Raw genomic sequence first — 10392 nt, forward strand, 5'->3', positions numbered from 1 at the left:
GTTAGTTTGAAGTCTTCTAGTTGTTGTATATAAAATTATAAATAAGGTTTTTAGAGATCTTTCTGGGGATGCTGCCGCATACCGCGCTTGCATGCACGAGTGATATTAGTCGGCAAAACTAGCAGCGCATTAGAAGGAAACAAATCATATCTTGCTTCATTGTTTTTGTTGCCCATGAGCCGCATGCATTGGATAAGGGTTTTGGTTGTTTTTTCTGCATCAAACATCATTTGAGAGCAAACGTTTTTAGCAGCCCTGAGTGAAGAGAGAGCCTTTTTTTTTTCCCAGAAAAATCAGTTTGTTATTCTTGTGTTTCATTGAGAAATTTTTATTTTTTTTATTTACTGATTTTTCATTCACTTTCATTTGAAATCAATTAAAATGTATCTTGTGATTTTCGTAATTGGTTGATTTCAAATATTATTTCATCATACATACATTATGTATGATCGTGTTAGTATCTTGCCAAGTTCGGGAAGAAGGTGATTGACAATCACGTTATTGTCACGTCACTTCCACTCAAGACTGAAGAGAGATTGAGCGTCAAAGCGTGCACAATAATGCCTACTAGTATGTATGTCTAGTTGACGAGTTTTGTAAATCTTTTTTGTATTTGATTCTCTTAGTGTTTTTCCTGAATTGGAAGCTCGATAATTTTCTCAGTTGTGGACTTTGCCTAGTCGTTAAATCTTACATCCGTTGTGCATAGTTTATTTATCTATTTAAGTGCATTAATCGAGTTTAATTTCAAAATTGAATTTGGATTTACATTGAATTTTTTAAGTTGGAACCTATTTCCCCTCCCTCTCAGTCAACCTATTACCTTCCTAGAACTTTCATTTTATAACAGTGAAAAGGGAAAAAATACGGTCAACAAAAAACCAAATAAAATTTCAAAAAATTGGAGATTGCAGAGTGGAAGGAGGGAGGGGATTGTGTGTGAAAGGGAGGAGAAAGGAGATGGAGTGGAGAACGGAGCGTGAAAGAATAAGTATGGTATAAAAATCATGGCATAATCCGGAGCGATTTTGGTGGGGAGCGATCAGCCTAACAGGGTCTAAAATTTAGGGGCTTTTAGATATAGGTCCAAAATCATAAATGACTTTTAAGAATGAGTCAAGTTATCTAATTACATGTTTTTATTTCTTTTAGGCTTATTATATTAACACCCCAAATTGTTGACTAAACCCTACATAGTTAATACACCTCACATTTGCTTTTTCACTTAAAAATTATCTGAATATACCCCCACATACTTTCCCATAATACCCTCACATCCCACATTCTCAATATACACCTTATATTTTGAAATCATCTTAGTATAGTTTGCATCAATAGAAGTCTACCTTTGTTAAGTAGGGTAACATCAGCAATGGCTTCATTGTGTATTATTGATCGATTTGTCATTGTTCTCTTAGGTTGAGCTGCTTAGAGGTCAGAAAGCAGATAAAGTGGAGGTCACTATACAACCTGAAGAATTGGATGATATAGAGAGAGACCGTTTTGCCTGCAAAGTAAGTCCGAGACATGAAAAAAATTGAATTTTACTTTAACAATGTACCTTAGCAGCAGCAGATAGCTTATAACTAGTGTGTCGCATTTAACAGGTACGAAGAAGCAAGGGAGGAGGAGAAGATGCGAAGTCAGAAGGAAGATTTCAGTGACATGGTCGCAGAGAACGAGAAGAAGAGGAAACGTAAGCAAGACAAGGAAGGGAAAAACAAGAAGAGGGACTTCAAGTTTTAGGCTCTATCTCTATTGTTATTACCAATTTATTGCTGGATGGGAAGCCAACCACCCTCCTGACATTGAGATTTTGGTGCCGGTGTTTTTCCGAGAAATATCATATGTTTGCTCTGCTTGTACCGCTTTGATACATACTTAGTGATCTATGTCGTAATACAAATACTCACTTTTTGTCATGTTAATTTGTAATCCTTCAGAGTAAATCAATTGCAACATAAATCTAGGAAGAACTCCTAAAAAGTTCCCCACAAAACTTGTTTTATCGAAAAACATTTTAGACAACTTTTTTTCAATCAACATAAAAAATATGAAGTCTTACCTCATGTGAAGCTTCCGAAACATTTCATGTTCCATTCGTCAAAAACAATTTTTCTCAATTAACATGTTTGTAATTTTGTTCAACAATAGAGGGTGGGAGAGTTTTGATAGTTGAGAAGATAAATAAAACGCTAAAAGTGATTTGTGATGTACTTAGAATTTTTTCTTAACCTAATAAAGTCAAAATTGTAATTGCATAGTGGGGTAAATAAGTCATTTAATATTAAATTTTAATATGGGGTGCATTCAATATTTTGTAGGGTGCTAATATAAAAAGCCGAGTTATACTCATTTTATATTTTTTTTAAATATTAAAAATCAATAAAAATCTTTTAATATTATGCATTTTTCAACTCCAAAAAATCTAATTAATATCTTACAAAAAAAAAAAAAAACTAATATACTAACATAAATTATCTACAACATTCTACCTTAACTCAAGCAACAAATATATGAATATATATTATACATGTAAGCGAGATATGAAACCTAACTAAAAGGTAGGAAAAAACATAATATACCTACAAGCAAGACACATTAATTTGTGACACGTTGATTATAAAAAAGAATCTATTATATAGATAGATAAAAATAATTAACATATGATATAGGGTGATTATAAAAATTAAAAATAAAATCTATAAATGAGATTTAAAGCAGGAGGAAGAACAAAAAATAAAAATAAAAAGAAATCAAAGAGATAATGACACACCCCGTCCCGAAGGAGGGCATGCTGGCCGTCACGTGAGAGTGACGTGACCATTTGCACAGTACGGAAGCTTTAAGATACAATTTAAAGTTGATACACCCGAAGGTGAGTCCTAATTTTGTCCAATCTGTCAGAACACCGTCGAATTCCTCGTAGTCACCACACCTTTGTGATTCCTGAACCTGGAGGGGCGCAAAACCAAAATTGAGTGGGTCAGTAAAACAATTCTTTTCCAAATCCAAACATTTCTCAAAACGTTGTAACCCCTCTCCGTAAAACCTGTATACTTTCCCAGAAATGTAAAATATAAATATACATATATATTCTCAAACTTCATTTTTACTATCTCAACATTTTTCTTTATCAATCATGCCATGCCATGTCTAATTCAACAGTTAAGTATGGATGCATCAACAATAATCATATCAGGTGCAAGAAAGTAATCAACCGGAGGCCCTCTAATAGCCATGTACGGTTGAACCTAGAGCTCAAAATCTATCACTCTCACTCTGCCGGAGTCACCTCTGTGACCTGTCCGGCCTTCTGCACACAAGTTACGCTCTAGTGCTTTCTCATCAATCATCTGTGCACATAATCTAAGGTCACCCACCAGTCGAAATCTCACTAACACTCTTCGACTGGCCCGTCGCACCCACTCCGCGTGGACTGTGCGACCAGCATCTACTTGGATCCAAGGCGAGCGTGCGATGCGGTGAATACTATAAGCACTAAACTATGGTGCAGGATTTGAGCTCAATATACATCAACATCATCATAACAGAAATAAATACTCACCTGTGCGTCCACCGCACCATTTCATACATATGCATCATAAATCAATTCTTACTTGTGCGTCCACCGCACCAATTCATACATATGCATCATAAATCAATTCTTACCTGTGCGTCCACCGCACCAATTCATACATATGCATCATATTTCAATTCATACTTTTCATATCATTTCATGCATGGCAATTCGATTCACATTTCTATATACTTTGCATATAATTTTATGCATGGCATCTCAATTCACATCTCAATATACTTTTCATATAATTTTATACATTGCATTTAAAGCATAATTTCATGCATTTTCAATTTCTGGGAAAACGGTAAGTATATATGTATACGGAAAACAAAACTGCCCACTCACCTGGAGTTCGCCCTACAACTCCCTAGCACAATACGCCAAGGCGTCATGACGATCGGCGCCTAAAACAATAATCAATTCCAACCTCAGAATTCATATCGATAGAATATATAACTTATATAAAATACGTCACTACGTAGTTCAATCCGGAAGATCCACCACTCAGATTTTAAATCCATAACTTCCAGAGGTCCACAATATATCTCTAGGATAACATCCTAAAATTTCATTACCATCCAACGGTCGGATCTCCGTCAATTTCCAAAACTAAGTGACGGTTAACATTTTATTTTATGAACTTACAACTCCAATTCCGGAAGATCCGTAACTCGGACTCCCAATCCGTAAGTTCCAATAATCCTCAAACATTACGTATTGCAACGTATTAAAGTTTGGTAACGATCCAACGGTCGGATCATTAATTCACATTTTCACCTAATGCGAAAACTATAAAACGTTATTCGAACACCTAACCAACAATCCTTAATAACTTTCTCATACGGTGCTCAATTTGGGTATATGAATATACCACAGTGATCTACTCGACGTCACGGACGTCGACATATTTTTAAAATATTTTTTTTACTGTAGCACGCGCCCCCACGCGCCAAGGAAGGCACGGGTCCATGCGCGCCCACGCGCACCTTCTTCCTCGCGGATTCGCCGGACTGGTTTTTCCGGTGGCCGGAAAACTGGGGAATTTTCAAATGCTTCGTTCTCCTTCGTTTCTCAACCATTTTCTTCGTATAATATATCAATTTAAAGCCCTCAACATGTAGAATCACAATATACTACTTTTAAGCTTCAAAAACAACTAAATCTCACCGGAAAAATCCAAGCAAAACCGGCCAAACTTAACCCTTGTGATCCCGACGTCCAAATCCTTCCAACGAAGCACTCCGAGCTTCCTTGGGACCTCACTAAGCTCACTATGAGCTTGGATTGTCCTAAAAATCAACCAATTCAAAGCTCATGAACAGTACACATTCACGGCAACTTTAGAAACTAGGGTTTTCGAAGTGAAACTTACCTTAAACTGGTACCTACGTAATCGTGGAGTCCTCAGGAGTGCAATGGTGGTTTTAAATCCGGCGTTGGTAATAGTTTTAGGTGGTTTTGATGGTTGCCCGTGTGTTCGAGAGGGTGAGAGAGAGAGAGTGAGGTATGAGGAAGAGAAAGAGAGTATGAAGGACAGTATACGGGAAATGGGGAGGGAAATAAGGAATGGGGATCCCACGTGGTCCTTTTCCAATCCCCAACTCTAAACCACAAAATTTTAACCTAAAAATCTAAGTTCCATCCTTATTAAATTCCATTTTATTTTCAAAACTTAGGAACCTAGATAATTATCAACTTGAGCTTCACATACTTAGTATTTCTTAAGGGCAATTTCGTCCATTCACAGCCACGAATGTAATATTTTGGAACGGGCTGTGACAATCTCCCCTCCTTATAGAATTTCGTCCCCGAAATTCCAGCAACCAACTAAATCAACCATACTCCAACAATAGCTTCGGGTAAATCTCTCTCATCCGATTCTCTTTCTCCCACATAATTTTCTACTGAATGATTTCCTTCACAAAGCTTTTACCACTTACTCTGTCTTAATTCTCAGGACCTTCTTTTTTCCAATCCAAAGTCGTCCTTGGTTCCTTATCAAGTCGAATCCAATTTAATTCTCAATAGTTGCACTAGAATCTCATGTGACGACTCTGCCACCTAGCGACAACGCATCGAACACAAAATACATTAAGTACCGTTGCCCTGTCTGGGAAAAAGTTATTACTCAGCACTGGAGTAATTGTACTAACTTGGTACATTGACCAACTATCACTTCAAATTCGATCATAACCATCTTGTGTACAAGGAAGCTTGTACACATAATCCAAAGTAATATCTTTCCATTTCCACTGCGAAACAGAAAATAATTATCTCAATCCAAAGGTTTATCTCTTTCTGCCTCAATCTGCTGACCAAATAAAACTGTCGAATGGTATGATAAATCTTATTACTTTTGGAATATTGCAGAAGTTGAACAGTGAACTTCGTCCAATATTTGCTTGCTTCAAATCCTCAGCATTAGGCACATACTTTTTGTTTTCTTGTATCCACATACCATTTGATTCACGAATCATGTACTCATTCTTTTTCCCTTCTTTCTCTGCCTTGGTTAATTCTTAAATTTCTTCGTCAAGCATTTGAGTCTCGAGTACGACCTTACCAAAAATGCCTAACTTGAAAATTAGCAAGTAGAGCTTCTTCTCGATCTCCAATTCTCAACTTTACTTCAGTTGATTTCCAATCCACAAGAAGATAATCTTGGCAAGCGTACCAAGCATTAATTCTTACTGGAGTCTTCTCATCAAGTGCTTCAGCTACAACAATTCACGATCACCCTGATCGTACAATCATAATCACTAAGTAATTCAATCCACCTTTGTTGCCTCATATCAAAATCCTTCCGAGTAAACAAATATTGGAGACTCTTTTGATTTGTAAAATCTTGCATTCTTATCAACATATAATGTCTCCATAACTTCACAGCAAGGATGATAATCGTGACTTCCAAATCACCAGTAGGGTAATTCATCTCATGAGGTTCCATTTGTCGTGAAACATATACAATCACCCTAACATTTGCATCAACATGCCTCCAATACCATTCAAGAAACATCACTAAAAATTTATGATTACCACTATCTTCTAGGATTACTAAAATACGTGTATGAGTGAGGAAATACTTTAGTTGTTAAATCCCTTACTCACAATTTCCTTCCCACTCATACATAACTCTTTTTCTCAACAGTCTCGTCAATGACAAAGCAATGACTGAAAAATCTTTCACAACCATCCAAGATAGCCTGGTAAGTTAAGAAATTCCAAATCTCAATTACGACTCGTGGTTGTTCCAAATTCTCAATTTCTGCTATCTTTTAAGGATTCACTTGAATACCTTAAGAATATATAACAAATCTCAGAATGCCACTTGATTCATTTAACTTTAGCCTTTGCTAAACTTAGTATACAACCAACGTTCTCTCAATCTTTGCTTCATCGACTTAATACATTTACATGCTCTGCTCTAGCTTAGAGTATACCAGAATATCGTCAATGAAAAATGATATCAATCTATCAAGGCATTATTGGAATACTTCATCCATCAACTCATAAAACAGCATGAGTATCCATATAGCATCACCAAACTTCATAAAGACTATAACAAGTCCAGAAAACCATCTTATGATCAACGTCACTTAAAATATTCAATTGGTAGTAACCAGATCTCAATTCAATCTTTGAATCTTCGCAATTTACTTCTGAGCTGGTTAAATAAACATCAGTACATCACCATGGATAACGGTTCTCAATCGTTACCCGACTCCATTGTCTATAATCAATGGATAGGCTTAAAAATCCATTTTCTTCCTCACCAACGAACTGGGGTTCCCCCAAAGCGTTGTACAAGGTTGAATAAAACTTTTATCAACCAATTCTTTCAACTGAATTTTCAATTCCCTTAACTCATCCTGAACCAATCTCCAATATAAATTTATACCTGGCAACAATTCAATAGTGAACCTCATATCTCTGCCTGAAGGCAATCCAGGTATACTTTCAAGGAAGACATCAAGAAAAGTCTAACCCCTTTTTCATTTTTTCACACTTCTCCGAGCAACATCCTTTAGTACCACATGAACTAAGTATTTTTTTGGGCAGCCTTTCAAAACAATCTCTTTGCTTTCACAGCATAAATAATGGCTGAACTCACTTCACTTTGCATGCCCACTCATTAAGGTAACCTCTGATCATCCAGATCGATGGAAAGTGACTGGTTTCCCGTAACAATCCATCTAGTCACAATTATAACCAACCAATTTAATGGAACAGAATTAACTGATACAATACATACTCTATTACTACTAAGCATTCTGAATAAGTACAACACTAACATAAAATAACCTACCGGTTTGCTTGCTTAACGAATCCACGAATGAGTTATTAATATTACGGTCTGCAGCCCGCAATACTGATAAATCATCGTTGTCTCGATAAGTAGGCAACCACTCTCAAAGATATAACATTACTATTTTGTCACTCAATACAAAATACATACACTCGTCTCTACTACATTTAATTACTACTCTCTAGGTAATAACATACATAATAAGAAATATATCAGCCGAAGTCAACTAGAATGACCAATACGGCTGATTCAACTCTTATCTCAATAATACGTCGGCCGGATCCACTCCGCGTGGTCGGTACGGCCGAGCCTATAACTCACCAATTTCTCATGCGTCAGCCAGATCCACCTCTCATGGTCTGTACGGCTGAACATATAACTCATCAAATCTCTCTGTACCCACGGTCAATCCGACCAAACTACTAAGTTCATAAACTTGCTGAATCGACACTACGATGTCATGGAAAATTGTTGAGTACAACTGATTCTAGGGACGATTCACAATTCTGTGTCCCCTCTGTTCACATAAACACATTCATTAATTTCACACTTCCCAAAGTGTTAATTTTGTACCTGCTGCACAAAGTACATTTCCTTTACTCGAGACACCTTGTCTAAAATATCTGGGATTACCAGTATATCCATCACTTTTACTCTGACCAGCGACATTAAAACCTCAGCTGGAAGAATTAACTCTAGCTTCACTTCTTTCGAAGCTCTGAATCTTTCTATATCCTTGATAAGACGAATCATTAACTTTATCGTCTTCTTTTAATTCCCATTCATTTCTTATTCTTCTTTATTCTCGTTGATCATGTTCTCAGAGTCCTCAAGACTCAACAGCATCTCGTATATTCCTGGTAAGAAGTATAATGGATAGTGGTCACCCAAAATACCACTTCCCTTTTTGCCACCCAGCTTAAAACAACATAACACCTCCACCAATAACAACCATATCTGGATGGAACGAGGCAAGTCTGAAAACTTTCTATAATATCCCTCGATCATCACCTTCCTTGTCTCATATTTGTAAACTCTTGTTTACTACCATCGATAAATGCCGGAGGGATAAACTTTTCCTTAAACAAGTCCTTAAACAATTCTCAATCGATTGTTCCTCCGGTGACAACAAATCATACTCCTGTTTCCACCAGGATACAAATTCATAACCAAAACCAGGTAGTCGTCTCGACCCCCTGTCAGAAGGAAATTTCCTTTGACTTGCATAATCTGAAACATCTTTTCCAAATGGTTAAACCGTTACTTCGCTCCCTCAGGTTCATCATTTCATAAGGTGATTCAAATTCGACTTATAACCCGTCTTAAAATGTCCATTTTGATAATATACTGAATCACCATAATAATAGTTTCCCCTAAACCGCTAAATCAGGGAGACTAAGTTCCTCTAACTACGTGGTTTGCTACGAGGCGGTGTAGTTCTGACAGAATTCACTAGAACTTCTCAAAATGTCCAAGATTGCAACCATGCTCTGATACCAACTGACACACCCCGTCCCGAAGGAGGGCATGCTGGCCGTCACGTGAGAGTGACGTGACCATTTGCACAGTACGGAAGCTTTAAGATACAATTTAAAGTTGATACACCCGAAGGTGAGTCCTAATTTTGTCCAATCTGTCAGAACACCGTCGAATTCCTCGTAGTCACCACACCTTTGTGATTCCTGAACCTGGAGGGGCGCAAAACCAAAATTGAGTGGGTCAGTAAAACAATTCTTTTCCAAATCCAAACATTTCTCAAAACGTTGTAACCCCTCTCCGTAAAACCTGTATACTTTCCCAGAAATGTAAAATATAAATATACATATATATTCTCAAACTTCATTTTTACTATCTCAACATTTTTCTTTATCAATCATGCCATGCCATGTCTAATTCAACAGTTAAGTATGGATGCATCAACAATAATCATATCAGGTGCAAGAAAGTAATCAACCGGAGGCCCTCTAATAGCCATGTACGGTTGAACCTAGAGCTCAAAATCTATCACTCTCACTCTGCCGGAGTCACCTCTGTGACCTGTCCGGCCTTCTGCACACAAGTTACGCTCTAGTGCTTTCTCATCAATCATCTGTGCACATAATCTAAGGTCACCCACCAGTCGAAATCTCACTAACACTCTTCGACTGGCCCGTCGCACCCACTCCGCGTGGACTGTGCGACCAGCATCTACTTGGATCCAAGGCGAGCGTGCGATGCGGTGAATACTATAAGCACTAAACTATGGTGCAGGATTTGAGCTCAATATACATCAACATCATCATAACAGAAATAAATACTCACCTGTGCGTCCACCGCACCATTTCATACATATGCATCATAAATCAATTCTTACTTGTGCGTCCACCGCACCAATTCATACATATGCATCATAAATCAATTCTTACCTGTGCGTCCACCGCACCAATTCATACATATGCATCATATTTCAATTCATACTTTTCATATCATTTCATGCATGGCAATTCGATTCACATTTCTATAT

The 10392-nt window shown here is 37.3% G+C and overlaps 1 pseudogene; it reads left to right on the forward strand.

The window, feature by feature from the left end:
• The first annotated feature begins 960 nt into the window (after positions 1–960).
• Positions 961–1928, forward strand: LOC126602638 (uncharacterized; annotated as a pseudogene).
• Positions 1929–10392: the final 8464 nt, after the last annotated feature.

This window comes from Malus sylvestris, chromosome 15 (assembly GCF_916048215.2).
Source record: "Malus sylvestris chromosome 15, drMalSylv7.2, whole genome shotgun sequence".
Lineage (NCBI taxonomy): Eukaryota > Viridiplantae > Streptophyta > Magnoliopsida > Rosales > Rosaceae > Malus > Malus sylvestris.